Source organism: Drosophila montana, unplaced genomic scaffold, assembly GCF_035044405.1.
Source record: "Drosophila montana isolate Dmon_TW-CO22-7 unplaced genomic scaffold, ASM3504440v1 contig_2482_1, whole genome shotgun sequence".
Classification (NCBI taxonomy): Eukaryota; Metazoa; Arthropoda; class Insecta; order Diptera; family Drosophilidae; genus Drosophila; species Drosophila montana.
Window position 1 is genome coordinate 624,599 of NW_026997352.1, and position 27,053 is coordinate 651,651.

At 41.5% G+C, this 27,053-nt stretch overlaps 1 long non-coding RNA gene across 1 annotated transcript in view; it reads left to right on the forward strand.

Moving 5' to 3' along the window:
• The first annotated feature begins 20,829 nt into the window (after positions 1-20,829).
• The window catches only part of LOC135428568 (uncharacterized), a 92,183-nt gene continuing 85,959 nt past the window's right edge, over positions 20,830-27,053 (forward strand). Inside the window, exon 1 of the long non-coding RNA XR_010436278.1 lies at positions 20,830-20,877. This is a non-coding gene — a long non-coding RNA (uncharacterized LOC135428568). The remainder of the gene's footprint in view (positions 20,878-27,053) is intronic.

Here is a 27,053-nt window from a genome sequence, read left to right on the forward strand (position 1 = left end):
TGTCTAACTTGGCCTTATCTGTGCAAGAGTATTTGCCTTGTCAGCAGCTTTTAGTTAACTGTTTTTTTTTTCATATCCTAGCTGTAATTATTTTCGAGGGCAACTTGTGCGCTGTGGCAGCCTGCGCAACCTGCGCAACCTGCGCAACTTGCAGCAATTTGTTGCATTGAGCCAGTTGCGTCGGACATAAACATTTCTTTTGTGCGCCGCAATTTGTATTGTTCGCATAATTAAATTGACGCTTGGCATTCCAATGCCCACAGAGCACAGCGCATAGAGGCTGCCCGGCATTCCCCCCGCCATGCCATTGGAGCCCTGGACTGACAGTGACACGCGCAGTTGCCAGTTGGAGTCCAGGGCTTGGCCGCTGCCTGCCCAGTTGGTATAATTAGCAACGATTAAACACTTGTCGTCCCACCCAACGGTGCAGAACAAAAGCATTTTGCCGACTCCAACAATGGCATCGCGGTTCTTTGGCGCGTCTATTTAGCTATTTTATAGGGCTTAACTATCCACTCAGAAAAATTAAGCTCATTCGTGACTTACAATTTCGCACATTTTACGTTTTGAGAAAGTAGAAATCAAAGTCTTCAATTAAGATTTTATTTGCTTGAAACAAGCGCAATTGCAATCTGAAATCTGTGAGCATGTTCTGTTTGAGTTGCCCTGTGTCTACTTCTGTCGTATATTTAAATCAAGTATTTCATGATCTGACAGATTTGAAAATAGTATACAATACTCAATACTCAATTTAAAAGAACCCACATACTAAATTTGCCAGTTGAGTTATTAAAAAAGAAACATTTCGACTTTGGTTTTTGCTTGAATATAACCCAAAAATTAAAATTGTAATTTCATTTTGGGTTTTCTCCTAAATCCAACTAGTTTTGAATAATCTGAATTTAATACCCTTGCAGACATTTCCCATGTTGCAGATTTGTTAGAATAGTGAAGCTCGCAAATATAAGAATCTACTTTACGACCAATCTCAGCTATGTGATATAGTGATCCGATCCGTCCGGCTCCGATATATGTATGTACTGCCTTCAGCAGGAGGACGGACCTGTGCAAGGTCTCAAGGCAAGCTTCAAATCTGGGAAACAGACAGACGGACTTGGCTATATCAACTCGGCTATTGATCAAGAATATATATACTTTATGGGATCGGGATGTCTCCTATGCGTTACACCAACTTATAATACCCCCAACAAGGGTATACAAATTTTAAATTTAAAAAAAAAAGACCATAGATGAAATATTCACGTTACCCTGCGTCTAAAGGGTATTTAACGGGCTAAAATATACTTGAATATTTTTAAAGTTGAAAATGTGACCGAACTTGAGATCTAAAATCATAAATCTCTTTTAAAATGATCATAAATCGATTTTTTATATTTGAAAATTTGAGAATAATTTACATGAAAGTAATTGATGGGAATATTGAGGACCTAATTCTTAATGCATCTACTTCATATTATTTCTAGAACTTGGCATTGCCTGCCGGGGCTTCAGCTAAATCTAGTATGTGCTTAAATATTTCATTAGCCGTCTTTTCGCTGAGTGTAATGCATTTTGTGGCTTGCATTCGGCCTGTGGCCTTTGGCAGCGAGGCGGAATTTGTCAAGCGCAAGGACACATAACTGGCTGCAATTAGGTGGCCATTGGATGCTTGGATGCTGCCTACTGCCTGCCCCTGCTCCTGGTCCTGCCCCTGCCTCGGCATCGGCTGTTGCTCTTCTTCTTGCTCTTCCTTCGCCAAGGAGCTCCACTGCCTGGCAATGGCAATTGTTGTCAGGCTTGTTTGATTAGCGTGTAATTGGCCTGTCACTGGGCCAGGTCGCAGCGAGCCTGCCCGCCCTTCCCGCCCTGACCTCCCCTTCCTCACATGTCTTTCCCGCCCCCGACCCCTGCCTCCCTCGCTGCACGTAAATACTCAATTATAAATTTATTGATTTTAATGAACGTTATCAATTTTCAATATTTAAAAAATCGAACATACAGTTCTGGTCTCCAGCCTCAGCGTAAAACAAAACTCTTCAACAATATATCAATCACGCCTCTCAAGATACTATCAGCATCATCATAATCAATACAACGATCATTATCATTATCATCATTATCGAGTCACAAGGTCGCCTTCACTAACATATAGGCCCGCAATAACTGGCTGCAGCACTCAGCACTCGACTGTGAAAGCCCGTCTCGGGTGTCGTTTATGAATGTCGCCCATAATATGTATTATACGATTCAGTATTCCCAAGCTTTAGATCAAAGAGAAACTATGGCTGCAAATGGAGAAAGAACAGAGAGGTATAGGGAGAGAGAGAGAGACTGAGAAAAAGAAAGAGAGAGAGAGGGAATTAGAGGGAACCTAGATGGTTTATCCCCAGTTAAAATTTTTTATTGCGATTCTGGCGTAAAAGTCTAGGAATATGTTTGACTGGCGGGTGTTATCCGGCTTTGCCCAGGTCAACTTTTGGTCATAGTTTGACCTTAAGATAGATAAACTTTTCTTGATATTTTATCCAAAAATACCTATATACATACACTTTCTGATCTATGTGAGAAAAATTGCTTGTTTTCCTGAAATATTAAAATTTTACTTTCAATCAAATTTGTCAAATTGAAAATAGCACTATATGAAAGACAATTCTGAGGAGATTTCGACTTCTAATGTGCCCAGTCCCTAGTGAATACCCCTACTTAACTACAAACTTTCATAACTTTGCCCATTTCAAACCGATTTGGATGACTGGCAACATTTTGAGCATTGTTTGGCAATAAAATGTTATTGCCCTGAAAATTTCATAAAGATCGGACTCTAAGCTCCGAAGCTATTCAAAAAGATTTCTAGTCGAGCACAATCGACTTAGAGCACGCTTGTCTCGGTTTGATAATGCCTGAATTTCGATTCATGCCTCTTTGTACTTATATATATATATCTATATATGTATATATACATATCTAGCCTATCTGGAACTCCCTCTCGCTCTATTGCCGTCCCGCTCGCTCAATCAATATGTAAATCCTCGCGTCAAGCCAAATGTCAATTGAAAGCTGTGCAAACAGCACGGTGCGAGGAACGCGCGCGCGACAGCCGAGGCCCAGGCTAAGGGAAATTTGAAGGATATGCAAACAAATGTATAAATATTTATAAGGAAGCGCAACACAAGCAGGCGAGGGAGGGAGGAAGGTAGGGAGAACACAGGACACACACGCGCCAGGCAGCCCAGAGACAGAAAAAAGAAGAAAAACAACAACAATAAAAAAAAAAATAGACAAGCTGCAAAATATGAAGAGAGATCCGTTAACTCGAGCCTCAGGAGGCAAGGACATCATAGCCATGGGCAGGGGCAGGGGCAGAGGCAGGGGCAGGAAGACGATGGCAAATGTGGAAGCGCGTGCGCCAGTTCCCAGTTTCAGTCTCAAGTGATAAGAGCCCGGGGAAAAGGACTGCGCGACACCAAGAAAATATTAATTTACACGATTTGTTGTTGTCGTTGTTGTTGTTGTTGTTGTTGCCAGCAATATCAGCTGCCCCAGGGCATTAAAGGGCTGCCTGGATTGTGTGGCAGGGTCTGGGGCAGGGGCAGGGGCAGGGTAAAGAGTTCTTGGGCCAACAATCAAGGTGCATCTGCAGCTAAGGCACGTCCTCGTCCTGTGGCAGGCAAATATGAGACTCACAAGCAACACATTTGCTAACCCCATCGCACACACACACACCTCACACACACGCACAGGGGCACACACCTTGCCTCGTGGAATCAAGAACGAAATCAAAGACAACCAAAAATGCAGTTGACAAGCGACGCCCCCGACATGTGCAACGTTGCAGCTTGGATCATTGATGATTATTATGATGATTATGCCACAGACACGGATACACACTCACACACACACACACACACGCACACCTAGTCAGCGGCAACATGCTGCCGGCAACATTGTTGCCAGAGGCATAAAATTGGCACAAGAACTTCTCTTAAATATGCCACAAGCCCAAGTGATAGAGAAGCAAAAAGGAGCTTCTATATTTATCACAACGAATATTAAATACCCTTACGGGCAATGGGCTTTATAAGGATTTTATACAAAGGCATTATATAGCGACTGATTGTTCCTGTGGCAGCTATATTGTCTTATTAACCGGATATGATAAAAGTTTGAAGTTACGTTTGAAGAATAGAAAGCTCTTAATTACTGGTCATGGTCAAGATATCTTGAGAAATAGAACGATTCTTACTTTATAGCTATATGTTCTAGTAGTCCGGTGCTTAAGATTTATCCTATAGTTAAACTGATAACTGTCAAGTCTGGTCAAAATATGTAAATAAACAAATTAATTCAATACTTAACGCAGAGTAAACATTGTCTTTGCTTGCTTTGTCGCCATTTCGTTGCTTATAATTCCCAAGTTGTTATAGCTTTAGACTGAGGACAAAACCTTCCAACTCTAGAGTCTGCAATAAAGGCTGTTGATATAGCGAGGCGGAAGGTTCTCGAAATAGCTTTAAAGAGGAACCTGCTTACTCTTTATATTATTCAGATCAGCATTGCTCTCAAGTCGAGCAGGCTAAGTTTAATAAAAAGTAGATTACTGGAGCTTTCTTTTCGGCCGATTATTCCCATGACAGCAATATTGATACATATGTCAAATTCGGCAAGCTCCGAAGCCAAAGGAGGTTTAAGGTTTCTAGATCTATAATAGAATTATAGCAGAGAAAATTTCCCTTGGAAACTGCTTAACTCTTAGATGCTTGTCAGCACTGGCTGGTAATGCACATTAAGAGAGAAATAGAGAATATTTAAACATTTTATAACAACGCTCGATATGTATACATTTATAAACATCTATGTATGTCTTAGCTGTAACTGAACCCATTTACTTTAACGCATTTGCTTTTTATTTTCTGTATATCGTACAGTTTTTGGCCCCAACAAATGTCTTTTGATTTCAGTTTTAGATACATGTGCTTCAGCTGATTGCATTTGTAAAATCAGATCGAACAAGTTAGTAGAGCACAGCTAATGATATATGCATGAGGCATGAACAGAAGAAGGCTAAGACATCAGTTGTATCTCGAAAGATCTGAACGATCTGAAGGACAATTGCATTAGGGAGGAACGCAATCAAAACAGAAACTAGATGAAGTAATTCCTTTTCTTTTCTGTTTGCTTTCCTCTTTCATCGGTGGGTATTTCATGCTGCTTACTGGTTTTAGTTATTATGAGTTAAGATCTGGCCGCATGGAAACAACATTATTATCGTGATCGACCACATTTTCGGGCTTGCACGATGTCATAATTGTGAGCTACTGTGCTGGTGGCGGGCCAAATGGGATTTGTATTACTACAGCCGCAAATTATGCAAAATGTTCTTAAAGATTTGCCGCTTAGATTAGAGCAGGAGTGAAGAAGGGAAGAGCGAGACACGGAGAGAGCGAGAGAGAGAGAGAGAGTGAGAGTCCTGCAGATCCTGTGGCTTAGCCGCAACTAAATGCGGCTTAAGAGCCTTGTTAGGCGTGAGATTTGTGTGTGCTGCTGATGTCGGCAAAATTTCAAATACAATTCCTATTATTCCGGAGAAATTTTTCTAGGGAAATGGGAAAAAACACGCAACACACACACAAACGCACACAATGAGTAAGTTTTGGGCGGCTGCTGTGGCGGCTTCTGCCAGGATATGTTAGGATTTGTTGACATGCAAAATAAGAGCGTGTGTGCTCTGTGTGTGTGTGTGTGTGTGAGGTGTGTGTGAGGTGTGTGTGTGTAACCTGAGCCGTCGACACGAGTCGCAGAAGGCGATAAACATCAGCTTGCAGCAAAAGTCAGAATTATTTGCAGCCCAAAAGTCAGGCCCCAAGGCGAAAATCTGAATGCTGCCAACTGAAATCCGATGCAGATATATACACACACACACATATATTTATATATGTGCATGAAATCCATCTCTCTGGCATGTCTGGCAGCTATATATAATGCTTGGAACGCCGCCTGCAGTTAGTTGGAGTTACGTTCTGGGGCCGGCTGCCAAAATAATTAAGTCGTTTCGCCAACAATTAAATAATTCTGAATACTTTTTGGCTTAAAGAAGTTCTGCTTGATCTTCATCTGCAACTGCTGCTGCTGCTGCTGACGCTGCCTGATGTGGCTTATTCCAGTGGCTCGCAATTTGTTTAATTGCAGTTGTTGCTGCGAGCGACAGTTTAACATACGAGACGACGCCTCAAACACACACAGCGTGAGAAAAGCACCAAATACTGTCCCAAAGCCCAAGCTGAACATTCATCATGCGACACGGTCGCACAGTGGTCCAAAAACAACTGTGCATTAACTTGCAATAAGAATTACTCTCTTCATTTGAATATAAGAGTATTTATAGATTTATATTGCAATACGAGAAGTTTAATTATATTAAATCAGCTAGATGTTATCAATCGTGGGGCATACACAAGGTTGTTTTCAAAGTTTTCCACCTATTTTCTCACGTAGTCTGGCGGATTTTAGCGATCGTTTTCGTTATTTTATAATGAAAACTATACGAACATAATAAATAAATCTTCAATTCCTCTTTCTAATCTTGCCCATACTTGCCTCTCTCGCTCTCATCCCTGCAAAATATTTGCATTTAGCTAAGCTTTTGCACAGCCTTCACAGCCTTTTTACTGCATCTTGCGCCACGGTGCTGGCGGCAGGCGCTGGACTTGGCCTGACTTTCACTGCCGCCAGTTGCAGTCCGTCTGTGTCTGTCGCTCTGGGTTGATGGCGTTGGCAGCCAGGGACTACTGTGCAACGCCCACTTTTTGGGCGCGCGCATAATTACAATTGTGTTTTATTTTTATTTTTGTATTTTTTTTTCTGCTGTGGTTCTGCACGCATGCGAATTCCAGGAGCTGTCGCAGGCTCACGCCAGGGTTCAATTTATTGTACGTATATATATTTATATGCGCGAAATATTCGATGTATATATTATTTTAAAATTAAAGAAAAACGATTTTCAAGCACAATACAAACAAAGACATTGGCGCCAAGGCATACCAGAGTTGCCAGGTGTGAAAGCCGAGACAATCTTTTGTTCAATCATGCGAAAACTATTCCAATGTCCGTGGTTAAATCGGAAAAATCAAAGTAAATAGGAGCTGCAAAAGGAGTTGCCAGCTGAGATAAATTAATTGCCAGATCTGAAGACTGTAGTAATATGCCCAGCCACCATTTGTTGTTAAATCAAAAAAAAATAGTCAAGAAGCAGCTACCAGAAGCGCAACCAACTAAGACTGATGCCAATTATTGCCAATCAATGCCATTTAATGCAGCATCTCCAATAGTTTTTAATTGAAAAATTAAATTCAATATTGATACACCAAGCTATTTTTGATAAAGGAGTTGCCAGATCTGACATTCGGTGCCATATATTGCCAAATAATCTTTGAATCGAAAATTGGCAAAAAGGAATAAAAGGAACTAACCTTTGGCAAGTGAGAAAAACTGTTTGATGGAGTTGCCAGATCTGTAGACCGGTGCCATTTATTGCCAATTAATGCAACATCCCAAGTAATTCTTAAAGAAAAAAAGCTGCCAAGAACGTTGCCAGTTGAAATGAGAAAAACGCGTGGTATTGTCAAAACCGAAAATGAAGAAAAAGTACTTTTAAATTATGCAATTTTCGCTTATGATTGAAACGAAAAATGATTCAAATTTAAATATAACAGAATAAAAGGAAACACAAAAATTTGTTGAATGAAATAGTATATTGATAATAAATTGACATAAAATAAAATAAAAACAGAACTAAAATTAAATAAAAAAGGAGGTGAGAACTGGACTCAACTAGAGCCTGACATGAATTGAAAAGAAAGCCTTTGAACATTGCCTTTTATACCCAAAAAAGCTGAAAGCAAACGCAAAGCCTACTGCAATGGAATATCATTTGCACAGACCAGGATTATGTGAAGTATGTGACGTCACAAATGCGACTGATGCTTAGATGCATATACATATATAGCACGCGCTTGATATGAAGTGTCCTGTCAATAGTTGATTAGGTAGCGCAATTGTCACATGTGCGTTTGTCGTTTTGGCCCTTGTTGTCTGTGTGTGTGTGTATGTGTGTGTGCGCGCGTCCTTTGTTGATGTGACCATTGTCCAAGGCACTTGAGAAGCAGCCGGCAGTCGGGCAGTCAGCCCAAACTCATGTGCGTCTGTGGGCGTTGTTTGCGGGGCGGACACCGAGCAAATCGTCTTAACTCTCTTCTAGTTTGTCAAAGGCAATTAAGTTGCCCTTTGTCTTGGAGGCGTGCAAAGCGTTTTGTGCAGCAGGCACATGTGAATGCGAATGCGAATGCGAGTGTGCCAGTGTGATTGTGGTGCTGGCTGTTGCTTTGCGGCTGTGGTTATCTTTTAATCTCAACTGCACCCACTGCGCTCTAGTTTGCAACTGAAATTGAGCCAATTTAGGGCCAAAAATGTCACTCATTGTCCGCCGTTGCGAGGTTTGTCAACATTATCTTTGTTACCATCTACCGAATCTGCTGTGTGTGTCTACACAAATCTTCAAAATCTGCTGATCTAGTTCGTTGCCCAGGGCTTGACTTTGTCCAGCAAGCATGTGTTAATCAAAAGCCGCTTCGCTTTGCCTCAATGTGTCAAAGATCGGTTTAGTTTTGTTGCTGCACAAGTTAATCGCCAGCGAAATAAGCTGAAAAATAGCCAAAAAAAATAAAAATAAAATGAGTTGTGCGCCAGCAAGTTACGCATTGACAATTGGGTCAAGTAGTGCAAATGTATTCCCTTGGGCTAAGAACTTCTGCTCTGATCAAACTTAAAAATTTTTTGAGTTAAATGGAAATTGATCCCAACATGGAACCCTATTTCACCTTTTGTGCGCACCTTTTTTCCAACTTTAGCCAAAATTGGAAATACATCAGATTTTTAGGGGATTTTTGATTTTTATTTGATTTTGAGCTTCTCAGATTTTACAGGGTATTTTCCCATGTGACACTCCCCATTAGAACATTATTTTTTGTTGGCCTAATTTGCCTAATATATTCTAGTTCGTCGTCTAAGTCATTTCATTGGCGCATCAAGTTTCTTGCCTAAGTCATTTGTTTTTTTTTCTGCACAAGTTCGTTGCCTTAGTCATTTGTGCTGCTGCCAAAGTTCGTTGCCTAAGTCATTTGCTTCTGCTAAGCAAGTTTGTTGCCTAAGTCACTTGCTTCTGATCAGCAAGTTCGTTGTTCAAGCCATTCTTTAAGCAGGTAAAGTTCGTTGCCTAAGTCATTTGATTTCGCTAAGCAAGTTTCTTGCCTAAGTCATTTGTTTCTGTTGGCAAGTTTGTTGCTTAAGTCATTTGACTTTTTGCTGCGCCCTACGCTGCCCTTATTTTGCATTTATCATGCACAGTAGCCTCTGCTACTGTTTCCACCCCTCATCCTCCCGCTCCTCCCCTCATCTGCGCCACCGTTGCCCCTCCTTCAGAGATGCTCTACATCAAATCAATCAAACTGATGCGCTTTGATCGACAGATCAACGACATATAACGAATGCACCCGAAACGGCATTAAAATATTTAACTAACAAAGCAGCAGCAGCAGCAGTAGCAGTAGCTGCAGAAGGCGGTGAGGGACAGCGTGGTGGAAGGGTTACGTTGAAGCGGAGCTCGTCTGCAGTTCGCGATTTTAACATAAAAGCAATCATAATGCCCACACAGTGCTGACAAAAAGTTGTCAATTAGGTTCATCAAAGAGCATCCATGATGATAGCCTGTAAGGTGCCCCCCTCCCCCCCCTTAGTCCCCTCCCCCGACTGCCGACTGTCTGTCGAACTGTATGTTAATGTGGGGCCGCCCGTGTAGTCAAATGGAGATGCTGCAGCTAAAGCATCCGATCTCTCCAATATGCTGCTATGCTGATGTGCGCATCATAATGATCATGATGTTTCATGATCTTGGCCAAGATCGTCAGCTCTTCGCTTGTGGCTTTAACCACCCAGGCAGCGCATTTATTATGATTGCATTTTGGGCAAATGCTTGTTGTTGCTGCTGCTGCTGCTGCTGCCCCGCTGCTTAGTTAAATGAGACATCAACATTGGAATCGAGATCTCGCATTCTCGTGGATATATATATATATATGTATGTATATTCAGTTCATTTGGCTTTGGCATTGAACCGGCTACCGGTTAGCGGTTTTAGTTGATGGCTTGCACTTGCCATTTGCTTGTTGTTGTTATTGTTAATAATGATGTCGAGTTGTTGTTTTTGCATGTAACACCACACCCGCCCCCTCAGCGCGCGCGCTCTCTCTATCCCTCTCTCTCTCTCTCTCTCTCTCTCTCTCTGTCTGTCAGCCTTGTGCTGTGTGTGAGAAAGCGGTTCGTTTTGCAGACTTTTGCAAGTCGTTTAATGTCTTCATTACGCTGCTCCCCAAGTCTCAGCAGCAGCAACAGCAGCAACGACAGCAGCCGCAGCAGCAGGAGTAGCAGGAGCGGAGACCCTCAGCCTACGCCTGGGCAACGTTGTCATCATCGTGGTAGTCGTCGTCGTTGTTGTTGTTGTTGTTGCTGCTCTTATATTGTTTATTTATGAATGTCATTCAATTTATTATATCATTGTATATTTGACTCGAGAGGGAAATGAACGCATTTGTTGCTGCCTTCGCTGCCCGACACAAAGGGCGCTGACCAGACCAGACGGACCCACAGGCCCAACAGATCCAACAGCAGACCCCAGCACACTAACGGGCTCTTGTAGGAGTCGTCGTTAGCGTCGGTCATCATCTTCGTCGCGATCTTGGACTTGGACTTGGACCTGGCCGATGTTGTCGTCGTCGTTGTCGTCATCATCTCTGCAGCATTTGCATCATTGCAAGCGCTGAGCTGATCATCAGCGTGGGCCCCAACCAAAAGGGGTCCGCTCGAAATAGCGTGCATTTTGCTTTGAATAAAACAAATGTTGCTTGATGTTGGTTCAAATTCATTTCTTATCACGCAAGAAGGTTTGATGTTCTATATATCAGAATAGTTGTTGTCAATCTTTAGCTGGTATTAAGGCTTTGCTGACCAATTGCATTCTAATATTTTTTTTTCATATCTTAAGAGCTCATGTTCTGATACGTAATCCTCCACTGATATGTAATTATATATGCATAAGGTGATTCAGCACGGTTCCACTGCATTTAAAGCCTCATTTGATTTAAGCGATATTTGCAGGGCTTGTATAACATATAATATACATCCTGAGAGCTGCCTGAACCTGAACCAGTTAAGAAGTTACGTTGAAATCCATGTGTAGTAAAAAGCTTATGCTAATATTTTGTGGCATAGACATCAGCTCAGCCACAGTTCTTGACATTTCTTCACATTTCTTGACATTTCTTCACATTTCTTCACATTTGGCAATTACGTTTCTGTAGCGCATGCAAAGTTCGTATATATCCAATGGGGACTTCGCCTTCTGGTCAGTCACTCGTTCGTTTGTGGCAATGTTCTGATCGCGAGCACTGCTCGATTATTGTATATCATCATGCTACAGCCGTATACATGCCCATCCCCCCTCTCCCCTCGCCCCTTTCCCTCCCGCTATTTGTGCTTCTTCTGCTTGGTTGCGGGGCGCTTAACAAGTTGCCAATGCTTATGAGTTGTGTGCGTGTCTCCCTTTATCTCCATCTCCCACTCGCTCTCGCTCGCGCACTCGCCCTGACTCTGCCCCCCCCGGGCAATGCATTGCATAAGATAATTGGTGATTTTCATATCGATTTATGCATCCGCCTCGTCGCTGGCTTGAGCTAGACTCCTGCTTCAGCTTCAGCTCCAGCTACAGCTCCAGCTCCAGTTGCGGCCTGTGCTCTGAGGCTCTACTTAGGTTTTTGTCAAAGTCCGATCAAAGACTGATAAATGTCGCGGGGCATTAGAGAGCGTTTAGGGCACAGCGGGACGTCGATTGCGATTGCGATCGTTGTGCGGCTTTGTGGTTTCGGTTAAAGACAATAATTAAATCATAAATTTCGGGGCGTACACTCGACAATTTATTGCTCTATTTGGGCTGAAAGTGTCCCGTACCAATCAAATCACAATAAAAATAGTCACACGCCCACCAAACGAGAGATCGTGGGCGCTGATATCGTTGCTTAAAACATTTTGTAAACATTTATTAAATATAACGCATAGCGCACGCTGTGACTGCGCCAAGGATCACGTTCTATATCAGCTACACTTTCTCCTTTTACTCTGGGTCGAAAGGGTTCTTTTCTGCGGTTTTCCTGGAAGGCCTGCTCGAGCCAACTTGGCTTGTTAATGGCATTCGGGTGCGGCGGCCTCATAATCAGCGCAATTATATTGCATTTTCCAAAATTTTCAAATTCCAAGAGCTCGCCACATTGCTCAGCTAACAAGTGGCCTTTGTAGACTGCCGACAGTACGTGACGGGTAAGCTGGAGGAGGAGGCGGAGAAGGTGGCGGCGGCGGCGGCAAGTCGGCGGCGAGTCGGCAGTCGCCAGTGGCCAGTCGCGAGTCCTTATCCTTGTTATCCTGACTGCAACCGCAAATGTGCTAACGAATCTTGCAGCCGTCCTGCCCCGACACAAACATTGCCCAATTAACGCGAACTCAAACTCGCAACTAAAACTCAAGACATGAAAAAAAAAAGAAAAACATAAACTGGGCAACAGGCGTTAAACGTTCTCGCACCTCCGTCGATGACTCGGCGCAAAATATTGGTCTAAAATTCCCAATGGAGGCAAACTGACCTCCACTTCATCCAAACGTTAGCGAGCCTGTGTAAATAGCTGCAGCCCAGTCTGATGCAACTGCTTCCTGACATTTGACTAGCTGATGCACGCTGAAGCGCTTACAATTCCCAACTAGTTAACGTTGCAAAAGTGTTGCAAGCCTCGAGTTGTTGGCGACGTCTGTTGTCTGTTGGAATAGAGAGCTGCTTAAAGTAGCTATGCAGAGCAGCTGCTCATTTTGTTATTTATTTATGTCTTTTTATTTGTTAAATAATATAGAAAGCAGCTCTTAATTAGCCAGCCAGCATAATATGAGACTGATAAACTAATCGATTACCGCAGAACTTAGATATCAATATTAATTAAACACAGATCTCCTCAGATATGGGACCGAACCATTTGAATCCTAGTTGGTTTTTCTTTATGTAATCAGCCATCGAATTGAGCTGTGTGAAGTCAACTTTAGATACATTTGTAGAAGTTTTCTGTATCTAACTGTTGTTATATACTTCTGGAAAAAAGCAGAAGTAATAAAGAACAATTAAACATAAACATATTGCATGCCTTCAATATGCAAATCTCTTCACATGAATGATCTTTATAATCAGCTATTTTATTTAACAAGAAGAAGCTATCGTTGCGACCTTTAAATTATATAATTTCATTTACTAATAACTCGCTTTCTCACAAATTTTCCAACTCTGCAATCTACGAGAAAGTTTGCAACTTTGGGTTTTCCCAAAAGTTATTCCAACTCTACAATCCGCGATAATCCATAAAAAGATAAGTGCAAAATTGTGAATAATATATATATGTAAATATTTAAAATTAAATCTGAGCATATACAGACGAAATATTTAATTTGAAATGCCATAGTCTCTTAAGTTGGGGATTGGCATTGTAATGCTACCAGAGTGTACGACAGCGATTCCCTTTCAGAATTTTTGCATTTAATAACTGGCAATCAATTGTCGCTCTGTGTGTGTGATGGCCACTTGTTGAAGTTTATTGCACTGCCGCCTGGGTGGTGTCCGGTCTCAAGCTGAAGTCAACTGGTATCGCGTGTCTCCAAATGCGTGCGGATTACAACATTGAGAAGTGAGCGACACTAATCCTGAACAGATCCGATTACTGACAGCACAGAGAGACGCCCGAGAAAGATCGACGCGAGTCGCTGAGTGGCCAACTGGCCAACTGGACAAGTGGCGAAGCGTCGCTCTAAATCGACAAGCTCCACCGGCTGAACGAAGCCAGGTGGAGGCGGAAGCGGAGGAGGGAGTGCAGCCACATGAACTTGATCTGGCAATGCCGCAAGGCAAACGCTTGGCAGGCCAAACAGAATGTTCCCTTGTTGAAACGCGGCTCGTTTCCTTCGGCGCAGATCTTTCACTTTATTTGATTTCACTTTCATCTATTTAAAAGTCAGCGACATAATCATTATTCATTGTAGACGATTGTATTATTAAATCAAATGATTTTTGTAGCTGGAGCGCGAGTCCTTCGAGAGAAAGAGAGAGAGAGAGAGTGTGAGAGTGGGAGAGTGAATCGTTTATCCTGCGGCTTGTTAACAATTGTTGGGCCCATTGTTCAGTTCGTTATGTGATTGTCGATTGTCATAAATCGGTTTCTAATCGCCCCCCCCCTCCGCACCAGCATCCTGGCTTTGTCCTGTGTGCACTGATCTCATTAGTACGCCCCATTTAACACCTTTTTGAACAGGATCAGGTGCATGCGGCACGGCCTTTGATCTCGCTTATTATTAGATCAACTGCAGCTTGAATCACCTGTGTGTGAAGAACTCAATTCGATGCGTTTCTTTTGTATTGGGCCACAGCACGCCCCACGTTCTATTAATGATGCGCGCAGCAGCAACTTCTGCTTCTCACGCCGATTGCCCTTTCACGGTCCGATCAAATGTCGATTAATCGACTGCACATTTGGCCAGGATGTGCTCTTGAGGCTGAATCGAGAATTGAGCATCGAGAATCGAGATGCTGGCCAAATATTTGCATAGAACGGCGAGCGGAAACCGGAAATCGTCAAACTGTGATAAACCGCTAGAATATGCACTTTTTCCCACACACACACACAAAAACCGTTCTTAGCTGTTTTTTCCACAGCTAAACAAACACGCAAAGATCCTGAGCATAGCGCGACATATTTGAGCTGACATGAAAAAAAAAAAAGAAAACCCACATCAAAATCAATATCAATAAAAGCAACAGATTTTCGATCGATGCGGTTCGCTTGCCCTTCCGCCCTGCCTGCTTCTCGCTCCTCACGCACCTCTCGCACCTCTCGCTCTTCCGACTGACTGACTGACTGACTCGAAATTGATTTTAACGCCCACCCCCGTATTCCATCAGCGGCTCATCAGCATAACAATCAAGGTTCGAGGCCCGAACCCTTTTTTGCCACTTCCTCCCTGCATTACCCATGCCCAGCGTTCTTTCACATTTCGTGTGAGTGCCACAGAATTTCATTTAATTTCGTTTCGTTTTTTGCGCTTTGATTCCATTTTTCACACCCAGGAGCCAGGAGCAGTCGGCTGTAGGATCCACGCACACAGGTGTCTCGCATACGCGCTAGGCTCAACCTCTCAACCTATGCGAAGCGAACAGCTCGTTAAGTCCAAAAGGACGTTTTTCGTAGAAACGCATCAGCATCAAAATCGATTCGGATGCGTTCGATTTGCTTAATTGAATTTCGTTTCAGAGCCAGGCTCAGCCCAAGCGATCGATCGATCGATCGGTAGAGTAGGCGGCTGCCTCTTTAATAGATTCACACGCACGCCACACGGATCAACAGAGCCACAAACCGAGGGAAGGGAGGCTGTCACAAGGGGGCTGCACGGGAATGCTGTGTTTAAAGAACAGTACATTGGGTTTTCTTTTTCTTTTTTTTCAATGCAAAGTGCGAGAACAGGGGAACAGAAGTTTCCAGAACTGAAGGTATGTTTAGCTCGAGAGAAACAATAAAATATATCAGAAATTGCATATATCAGTAATGGGCATTTAAGATTGTATAAAAACAAGAGTAGTCCTTGATTTAGCTAACTTTGTCGCCTTGTTATTGCTTATAATTCTCAAGTGGTTATAGCTTAGGGCTAAGGAAAGTGCCTTGCAATCTTAGAAATGATAGCAAAGTGTGCTATTATTGTAACCGGCAGGGTGAAAATGGTACCGTCAAATATCTTATATAGACATACATAGGTCAAAATTTCCCACTCCCATAACTCGGCCAAATCTCATTCGATTCTCACGAGGTTTGGCTCTTTGTTCATGGCTTGGCTTCTGAATCCATTTGGCATCTAAATCTGGGAACATTATTTTTGGTCAAAATGCATGTAGAAATGGTTCCCTCAAATATCCCATATAGACATAGGATAAAATTTCCCATCCTGATAGCTCGGTCAAATCTCAGCCGATTTTCACGAGGTTTGGCTCTTTGTTCATGGCTTTGCCTCTTAATCAATTTGGCAACATTATTCATGGTCAGAACTCATGTATATATATATATAATAATGGGGGAATGAATTCTGGAAATAACTATTACGTAGCTAAACTCTTCTGAAAAGTCATCAAAATAAAACTAATGGTTACCCCAACTGGAACATTGTTCAGAGTCTATTCTCTGGACATCAAGTGGATCACTTTATAGTTTTTTCCCCTGAAGCCGGCACCCATTTGGAACGTTCATTAGGCCAACTCAGCCGCATTGCCAAATGACTATTGTGTTTGAGGGGCGACCCACTGACTTCTGTGTAAGATGCGCGCCAAAGTTGAAAGGTTCTATTTTTTTTTTTTGCCAGAGTTCCCCTTGCTGACAGGAGTGCGGCTTCTGCGCCTGCCGCGTGACAACCCAGGCAGACAGAGAACGACAGAGAGAGAGTGAGATGGAGAGAGTAGCTCGATGGTAGCCCGGGTCAATTAGAAACACATTTTGGGCGCAACCTCTGAAGAGGCTTACAAACGCCTTACAAACGCCTTACAATTTGCCAAAGTCCGAGCCAAAGAACCCAAAGAGCTGGAGGTGGTTGGTGTAGGGATAGAATAATGGAAAGAATGAACCAAGAGGACGATCCTTATGCAATTTACGTTGACTACTTTTCATTATCATCATTGTCAATTGTCAGTTTGTCACAATGCACAATGGGCCTGATTCCAGTTTAGGCAATGCCCATTGTGCTCTTAGCTTTTCAGAGAGTTTCCAAACCTGGAGGCCCAGGACACGTGCACTGCAGCACGTCCTAAACTGCTGATCCTGCCAAAGGCTGCTGGGCTCACTCTCTCTCTCTGGATGTGTGCGTGTGTGTGTGGGTGTATTATTCTTGTGTTTTGTGTTTTGTCCGAATCGGTTTCTCGGACATTCACCACACGCTGCGCCCTGTATTATGTTTTTTCCTGTTGTGTTTTCAAGCCGTATTCGATATATATTGGCCCATGGTTCATTTGTTTGGATTTTTGTCACCCGCCGGCGGAAAATTATATGCATAAATGTCACACACTGGCCGACCACAGCTGGAACTGGAGCTGCGGCTGCAGATATCCGAATCGGAATTTGATTTCAAATCTTATGCAACGGAACCTTCAAAGGATCCGTCTTCAGCGGAAGCGCCTTCAAAGCGCTAAACACCGACAGCAACCACATCGCTGGCCTCTGACCTTGTTCCGTTCCATGGCAAGACAGTTGATCGGTTCCAGTTGCAGTTCCCGTTCCCGTTCCCGTTTCCGTTCCCGTTCCAGTGCCAGTTCCATTGGCCAGCATCGTCGCCGTCGTCGCCGTCGTCGCCGTCGTCGTCGTCGTCGTCGTCGTCGTCATCGTCTGTCATACGGCGCGGTGCGGTCATAACATTTCATTGCCATCATTTCTTATGCAAATATCCTGTGGCAGCATTGCGAATTTATTAATTACCCCACCGAAAAAATGAAAAATAAAAACAAAATATACAATATATGCACATATTGTAGCCCAGCTGTTGCCCAAGATCTCTGGCTACCGGTTCCGAATGGAAACGGGGCGCCGTTTGTTTGTATCGTCTGAGGAAATCTCTGAAACCCGGCGACTTGCTGCGACGACTTGCTGTGTATAATTAAAATGTTTAAAAAAGCGACAGTGTTCATTTTTTATACCCTGCAACAATGCCCTACACTCAAAACGGGTAGCTTGCTTCAGCTGCCAGATCTAGCCAAAACTAACTATATGAACTCGGGAACTATACAAGCTGGAGTTGAGAAAATTGGTATACACATAAGCACAAACGCATAGTTGATAGGAAGATGAAGTTTTTTGAGAAGTCTGTAAATTTTTTGTGCGATTATCAAAAATGGTAAAGAGTTAGATACGAAGCAGGGTTTCGTGTAAGGTAAGGTTTCCTAATAAGAGCTAGAGTCTGGAACTGGCAGAGATTCAGATATATATTATTACAAGCCTTTATTATTTTCTCACTATATAAACTCAGGAACTATAAGAACTACAGCCAGCTAATTTTGTGTAAACTTAAGTGGCGACTTATATTTAAACAAATATTGGAAATTGGGATAATATGTATATGTATGTATATATGACAGTAAGAAATATGCGAATGCCTGAGACTACATTTAGATGAGGACAGACTGAGATTGGTTTTTGCTAGCTTGATTACAGGGTACACGCTCGTTGAGCAAACATTGACTCGAGCCACTTCATACTTGTTCATCATAAATTTCAAAAAGATTGCAATTTTGGCGCTGGACTCGAGCGTGCGCCGCGGCTCACTTCAAATGGGCGACGCGCGGCAATGACAACCGACTGGAGAATGGCAAAAGCTTAATGGGTCTAGAGGTAGTGCGAGGGGCAGCCAGCCAGGCGGTGGTGGGAGAGGAGGGAAAGAGGCGGCAGCTACAATTTGAGTTTTGAGTTTTTAGCTGTGACTCTTGTGGATCGAGATTCAGATTCAGATTCGAATTTGGATTCCTGTGTGGTGGACTACATTAAATTGTTGGCTCAGATCGGCGGCAACCAGTTTAACAGTTTATCATTTCGGCATTGGCTCAGTTTGTCAATATTGCAGTTTTCTGCAGCTTCATTTCAGTTTATTTTATTTTATTTTATTTTATTTTATTTTATTTCATTTTTTGTCGAGTAATTTTCAAATCAAACCAAGGTCTGGCACTGACTGTCCAGCCAACTCGAGGCGATCTTTTTGGCATGCGCGTGCGCAGCGGCAATTTGATGAAATGCATATGAAATCAAAAGTGAATTACGACAGTTCGCCAGCAACTGCGAGAGCGATGCCAACTAATTGGGCCAGTCACGCATATATGTATATATATATAAATATAAATATAGCGAATAGCTCCTCTTATGCATTTGCTGATGAAATAATGACTCGCACACGCACTCACATATAGGCACATACATCATTTTCTAGGCTTCTGTTTCTTGTGCTCTTGAATTTTCATGTTCTTTGGTTCGTTTGTGGAATGCGCCCCAGGGGGCAATGCCGCACTCAGTTCGTGGCAATTAAATATTGTAAATTTCATTATAAAATCCTAAAAACCAAAGTTTAAATGCAACGAATTCAACACGCAGCCAAACAACCAGCTCGCGAGCTCTGCGAAGCGAGCGTCTAAAGATGCCACACAGAATTTGCATTAACTATGCAACACTCTCAGCCTGCCTTCGAAATAGCTCAGGATCTTGTCTTAAAATGTTCTTTACTTTCATATTTTGATATCCATCAAAGTCCAAACAGAAGTAAGATTCGTCTTCATTTGGTTTCAGATTGGGCTTCAACGTTCTTAGCCTGCTCTCAGTCTGCCTTGAAAATAGCTCAGGATCTTGTCTTAAATTGTTCTTTACTTTAACATTTTGATATTGACCAAAGTCAGCAAATACTGTTACCAAAAAGAAGTAAGATTCACCTTTAATTGGTTTTAGGTTCGGTTCTAAGAGATCTTACTCGGATCTTGCTCTCAGCCTGCTTTCGAGTGCTGCTCAGAATCTTGTTGTTTACTTTCACTTTTAACATTAATCAGAGTCGACAATACACGTAATTCAAATTCATATTAAATTGTTTTCAGATCTCAGACATTTATCAAGTCTTTGAACATAAAAACCTTTGGAAATGCTCTCTAATATAATATCCAATATTAGAGAGCATTTCCAAAGGCAATTCATACTTGTGCATAATAAAAACTACTTTTAAATAAATTAATGTTAATCTAATGCTTAAAGCGGGCTTTAAGAGGCTTCAAATAAGGCAACAGGCTATTCACAACGAATTCCCACAAAAAGTTAGCATAAGAATCTTCACAGAAACAAATCCAATTTTCTTCTTCTTAAAGTCTGTGTATTTTACTTAACTCCAGCATCCGGCGTATTAATCTTAACTCCTGCTTTCGTATTTTCAACTTAACTCTAGCTCTTTTATCACCTTTTAAACTAGTTTATATTCAAGCATTATTTAATGTTTGAGTGTTCTAGAGAATTTAAAAATATTACAATTTCTCGTCGTATTCAAACTCAGTTTCAGTATCAGCTATCAGCTTGAGCTAAAGAGTCTCTAGCTTAGCTTTCAATTTGTTCTTTAGACCTTATTATAACATAGAATGGGATCCGGGGAAGCCCATAAAAAATGATGCATTAAAATTGCAGAACTCTGCAAAGATTCGTTTCGCTGAGACCCTCCTCTATATGCGAACTTCCCTCGAGGATGCCCTTATAGAATCAACTTCTCTTTTTGCTCGCGTTCATGTTTATGTGAAAGTGCATGTCGCATTGCAAAGCATCAAAATACACTGCAAGAGATATGACAGACTAAAGCCCTAAAAATATTGATATGTGGATTCTATCTATTTCTTTCTATAGCAACTGGACTCTCAGTGAAGCTAACTTGATGAAACTAAATGCCTTTGCTTGGAGATAAATGTAAAATAAAACCAAATAGATCGGTTCTCTTCATCACATAGATTAACACAATTGAAGAAAGTTGCAATTCTTGAATTTTCCAAAAGGATATCCGAGAAATGTTCACAAGTCCTGTAACATTAAAGTGGAAATGAGCACGGGTAAATATATACAAATAGCCTTTATATATTTAATATAAATCGGCAATTTTAGCAGGAATCGAGTCCGAGAAATAATTTATATCATTCTAACCTAACTTTAGTTAAGGGTAAGTCGGAAAACTTGATCTACTTTGCTTTAATATATATGCTGAAAAAACTGATTTCGCACAAGATCCAACTACTATATCATCGATTATTTTGCACTCAACTAAAGTTGATTTTACAAAGGGTATTTAAAATGCGGCATTTTAAAATGAAGCTATGCTCTTGTTGCGCATCCACCCAAGAAGTCCACAATTAAAGGGACAACAAAAGCAAAAGCTGAAAATAAAATAAAATAATTTGAGAGTAGCCTCTTTTTGATGAATTCGTTGCGAACTTTGCGTAATTAATTTAAATAATTTCGCTGGCCCAAATTGTTTGGCAAAAAAGAGGCGCAAGAGAAAGTGCCCCAAGCAAATTGAGACATTTGTCTCGTTCCTTTCGGTAATTAAGCCCCCCAAAAATGTTGTCAAGAGGCGAGAATTTAAGCTCTCAGAATATCATTTCTCATTTGGGATCAGAGAAGCAGGGGGAACTGCAGCTTCCCTTGAATAAATATGTGAATGCTTATTTACCTAACTTTGTAATATTTACTTTTTTTTAAATAATAATATTCGCATAGAATGAACTTCCACAAAGATCTGTAATTTGGGGTGGAATTTGAAGTACGCATTTATTAACTCCTTACTCCAACGATCGAACGAAAACGAAACATTCGCCAATTTTCCACCTGATGCAGTGGATTATCCGTAGTATATGCTCTTTGTATAGAATGCATTTTCACAATGATCTGTGAACAGTTCTTTGCCCGTTTTGCATATTCGAAATAGATTCTGAAGTACGTATTGATTAACTCTGAATTCCACCGATCGTATGAAAAAGAAAGCTTTCACCTATTTTCCACTCGAGGCAGTGGAAAGTCCGTAGTGGATAATATTCGTCTATAATGCACTTTCACAAAGATCTATAAGCAAAAAGTTTGAAGCATGTATTTAATAACTATGCATTCCACCCAGAGGAGTGAATTTCCGAAAAGTGTGAAACAAGTATCCTATCTGGAAGAAAAAACAGTTTGGACACAAGTCTTTGGCTAGAAACGAGCCTCGGCTCTTTGAAGTCGATTTCCACTTTTCTTGTTCTTCACCTTCTTAGCGCTCTCAAGGGCTGAACGGGCATCAATAGCTATTAATGCCCACCATGTCTGACCTTCATAATTGTCACAGATTGATAAAAATTGTGCTCAATAAAAACGCACTTGGAGCAATCCAATTACTTATGTGCGATCCTCTGCTAATCCTCTCAAAAATTGTTAAGTAATTTAATTGCACTTCGCTACGCTCACTTCATTCACTTCATGCGAGCACACACACATTCTCGAGCGACTCGGCCAAGCGGCACCCATCACTTGCCCCATTTGCTGTGCCCCTAAATGAGCCCATATGTGTGCAACTGTTATTAACATTTCAGCTGGAATACACTTTACACACAGCGAGTGCAGTGCTAATCAGCTTAGCTAAGAAAAACCAATAAAAAAAAAAAAAAAAAAAATGGTTATGGTGTCCCAAATGTTGGAAAACGCATCCTAACTACGAATTTACGAATTCCCCCTGCACGCAATGCATGCAACACGCAATTGTCCCATACAATTCCCTTTTTCTGCCTTATTATTATTTTTATATATATATATCTGTTTTGTTCTTTTTGGGCCAACTCGTGGGCGTTTTTTGATTGTCTATTGGCAGTTAATGGAAAATGTGGAAAATTGTAACAAAAGAAGAGCAGGGAAGACGAAGAAAAATAAGACGCTAAGCGCCTAATTTACGAGCACAAGTACGACAAGTGGATTCTTGGCTCGGAAAATGCACTTGTTCGTTCGCTAGAAAAACTTGTGAAAATTCGGAAACAAGACTAAGATCTTGCCGTCTCGAGGGCGTGTTCCCATCTTTTCGGCGGCTGTTATCGGTGCAAATATCTGTAATTGCAATGCGGTTGAGCTAGTTGACACATGCCTCTCCGTCCCTCTCCCTCTCCGTCACCCTCTCCGTCACCCTCTCTCGCACACACAGACCCCTCTATGGGCTTTGGGTGAAATCTTGACAGCGCACAAAAAAAAAAAAATGACAAAAAATGACAAAAAATAAAAAATGTCAGCGTAGCTTGCCTGAACATAAATTACATTATTCTTTGTCAACATTTGTGAGTCAAAAACGTGTTCGCTGTTCATGTTAAACAAATAACTCACTTGTTGCTGCCGCTGCTGCTGCTTCTTAGCCGTCGTCTGCTTCTTCTTGTTGTTGTTTATGCGACTGTTATTTACGAGACATCAGTCAGGCTGCATTTCAGGTCCCCAAGCAGCCGAGCAGTCGAGCAGCCAAGCCAAGCCAAGCCAAGATCTCTCAGTCAATGGCGTGTTGTAATCAGAGCATCCTTAATAAATCATAAATTTATTCGGATACCGCAGCGTGTCTCCTCCTCGGCGTTGTGCATGTAAAGAGAGTACTCCACGCTGCAGGGCCTTCGCATTTGTTTGCCTCGATTCTGCATACATATACCCATATCCATATATACACACGCCATATATATATATACATATATATGTTGGGTTTCTTTCGGTTTCGTTCGTTGTCAAACATTTTATGAAGTTCACACAAAGAGCGTTCGATTTTGCACCAGTTTTGTCGTATGTCGCCCAATGCGACCGCCACCAGAGAGGTAACTACTCCCCCCCGCCCTCCTCCTCCCTCCTCTCTTCCAGCTCTTTTCACTTTGAAAATTCCCCCAAAACTCTATATTGATGATGATGTTGTATCTCATCTTTAGGTTTTTGGGTTTGTGAGTTTTCGCATTCGCTGCATACATTATGTTTACCCAATGCAAAAATAACAAGTGTGCTGCACTTTGTGAGCGCGCCTGACTAGCACATGCCCTGTAAAATTTCTTAAGCAATTGTGGGCATTATTTAATATGCCGCTCAATAATATGCAAGGTAAATATTAAGGTTCCAGCTTGGAATTTTCGACTTATATTAATTGCTTTTTGTTTTTATAACTTTATCGAGCGCATTGTACAAGTTTTTGCATAGCTTAAATGAACGTGCTTTTCGTAATAGAAAAGACGGCTTGTCTACCAAATTTGTTGATTCTGGCCTTAATAGATACTCAGATCAGATAGTTTGGGTATGCCGAACTTAGATACTACAGAGGTTAGATTAGATTTACGTTCTTTATTATTTAATGGGACATATTTATGTAAAGTAAAAATATTTTTATAAGTGATATTTTCTTGAAATGTAACATATACTAGATGTGTAAATACTAGATACTAGATACTAGTTACAAGAACCTAGGATACTAGATACTACATACTAGATACTAGATACTAGATACTAAATACTAGATAGTAGATAGTAGATAGTAGATAGTAGATAGTAGATTGTAGATACTAGATACTAGATACTAGATACTAGATAATAGATACTAGATACTAGATACTAGATACTAGATACTAGATACTAGATACTAGATACTAGATACTAGATACTAGATACTAGATACTAGATACTAGATACTAGATACTAGATACTAAATACCAGATACCAGATAGCAGATAGCAGATAGCAGATACCAGATACCAGATACTAGATACTAGATACTAGATACCAGATACTAGATACTAGATACTAGATACTAGATACTAGATACTAGATACTAGATACTAGATACTAGATACTAGATACTAGATACTAGATACTAGATACTAGATACTAGATACTAGATACTAGATACTAGATACTAGATACTAGATACTAGATACTAGATACTAGACTGTAGACTGTAGACTCTAGATATCATATATACTAGTTCTGCTCGTATATTGGCAAACCCAATTTTCAGACTCTTGAATAAATAATTATTGAATTTATGTCAGCATTGTTGCTGTCCAGAAAAAATGTATCAAATTTTTGTTTCCTTTTTCATTGCTAATTTGTAATTAACTTTTAAGATTTTCCAATATCAAACTGCTTCAATTGATGCCAACTAGTTTTAGTATACAAGAATCCACCTGAATCTCTAGTTCTTAGTGTTAGCAAATGCTTCGAATTAGTTTAATAAACTACATTTTAATCGTTTGAAGCAGCGCAAGAGGCCACAAGATATAAATCTATACAAATATCTTTGAAATTGATTTTGAAGCGGATCGGATGGTTAACGCAAAACCTTCATAGTTCCGTTTTTCACGGTTTTTTCATATTTGCGGGTGGAATTTCCAGAAGTCCCATCTTGGCGTCCAGCTCCAACACATGAGGCAACTACAGTGAGAATTTCAGCTTCCTAGCTCTTACGGCTTGGGCTCTGCGTTGATCCCCAATCAGTCAGTCAGTCAGTCGGTCAGTCAGATGAAGACAAACATCTTTATATATAGAAACATCTTATATATATACACACACATAAATATGTTTTATATGTATGTATGTATATTTGATGCATACATGTATTTAATAGGTACTCTTTACCTTTAACAAGCATTTGCACTTTGTTATATTCCTTTTTGCTTTCTTTTAGCTGTTTTGAATGGGAACAGGGCATTGCAAAAAGAAAAACCGGAAATAATAATTCGATAAATGCGCCATGAAGATGCGGCCCCAAAAAAAAAAAAAAGAAATATCTGTAGCTAAAGCTGAAGCTGAAGCTGAGGTTGAAGCTGAAAGCTTGAGTTGCCAAGACTGCAAAACCGTTCGTTTTGCTGCTGGCTGCGTTGCGAATTGATTGCAACAAGACCCCAACAACAACAACAACAAGAGGAAGAACAGCAACAACTCGCGAAATTGGCATTAAAACAAAACGACGGCCCCAAAGGCCTCCCTCTCCAGCTCCCCATTGACCCTGCAAGTGACGGAAATGCGTACGCCAATTCATTTATCTATTAATGGGAGTCGCAGACAGACTGAGAGAGAGAGAGAGAGGGAGATGGGGAGAGGGAGCGGGAGCGAGAGCGAGAGGTACACAGAGAGGAAGCACTGACTAGACCGGAAATGCGCGTGGGAGTCTTTTTTTTTTTTTTGTTTCTGTAGCTCAAAAGTTCTTGAAGCGGATGAAGCCCATGACTAGAACTGGCGCATCCGCCGGGCCAGGACAGGGTCAGATATATTCCCATTGTCGTTGCTGCGGCCCATTTGTTGTTGTCGTCGTTGTTGGTTGTTGTTGGTTGTTCGTTGTTTTCGCTTATCTCAGTGAAGCATCGCGAATCGCATTGCATCGCCCCGTCGCAGCGGCAGCTTCCGTTCCAGTCTCTCCTTCCCCCCCCCCAGATACAGACGCAGCCCCAAATCGCAAGCACAATTCCCCCTGCCCGGTTGCCATTCTTTGGGCTTGGTCTCAGACTTTTCAGCCTTTCAGTATTTTGTCGGGGGCGATCTGTGAATTGCCGACTTATTGTTGTTGTCCTGCATTTTGCGCATATCTCAAAATTAGTTCAATTGGCAAGCAGCTTTTGGGACAATCGATCGATCGATCGCTCGGAATTGGCGGCATTCGATGCAATGGCTCTGCCTTTTCCATATGCAAAAATGCGCCAAATAACTCGAACTTCTCTGCTTGCCGCGCTTCTCACTGCTCACAGCTTACACGAGCGACCAACAAAATCGTTTGCATAATTTCTCTGCCACAATTTGTCGCAAGTAGAAGCGCGTAACGGTATACGCGGCAGTTAGTGCTCGCCGGTTAGTTCGGAAACAGATTAAAGACTCGACGTACCTTAAGATTAACATAAAATTGTGATTCTGCAAAACCAACTAAAGCTTGAGACGAAGAAGAGTGCTCTAGTCGGCAGTGCTCGACTGGTAGATACCCTGAACCCAACGCCAAGTTGACGATTCATCAAATCGGAACTTACTTTCGCACAAATAGACATATATACTCTACTTTAAGCAGCGGCTGTGCTTCTTCTTCCCGTAGACCCACACTATGTTTGCCAAATGCAATCTCGGGTAACTTCGATATTCACAGTCCGATTCGTATGAAATTTCCGGTGCCTCACAGGGTTACACAAATATCTGCACAAACCAAGTCGCAAGGCTCTACCTTTTATATTTAGTTTCGTTTGCCCATTTGTTTCGAATGGGAAGAGTTATTCAAAAGCTAATATATTCCTCTAAATACGAAAATACTTACCAAGTTTCATCTAAATAACTCTTAAAATCCTCGAGTTATGCTTGAATACCCTTGTCTCAACCTCGATATTA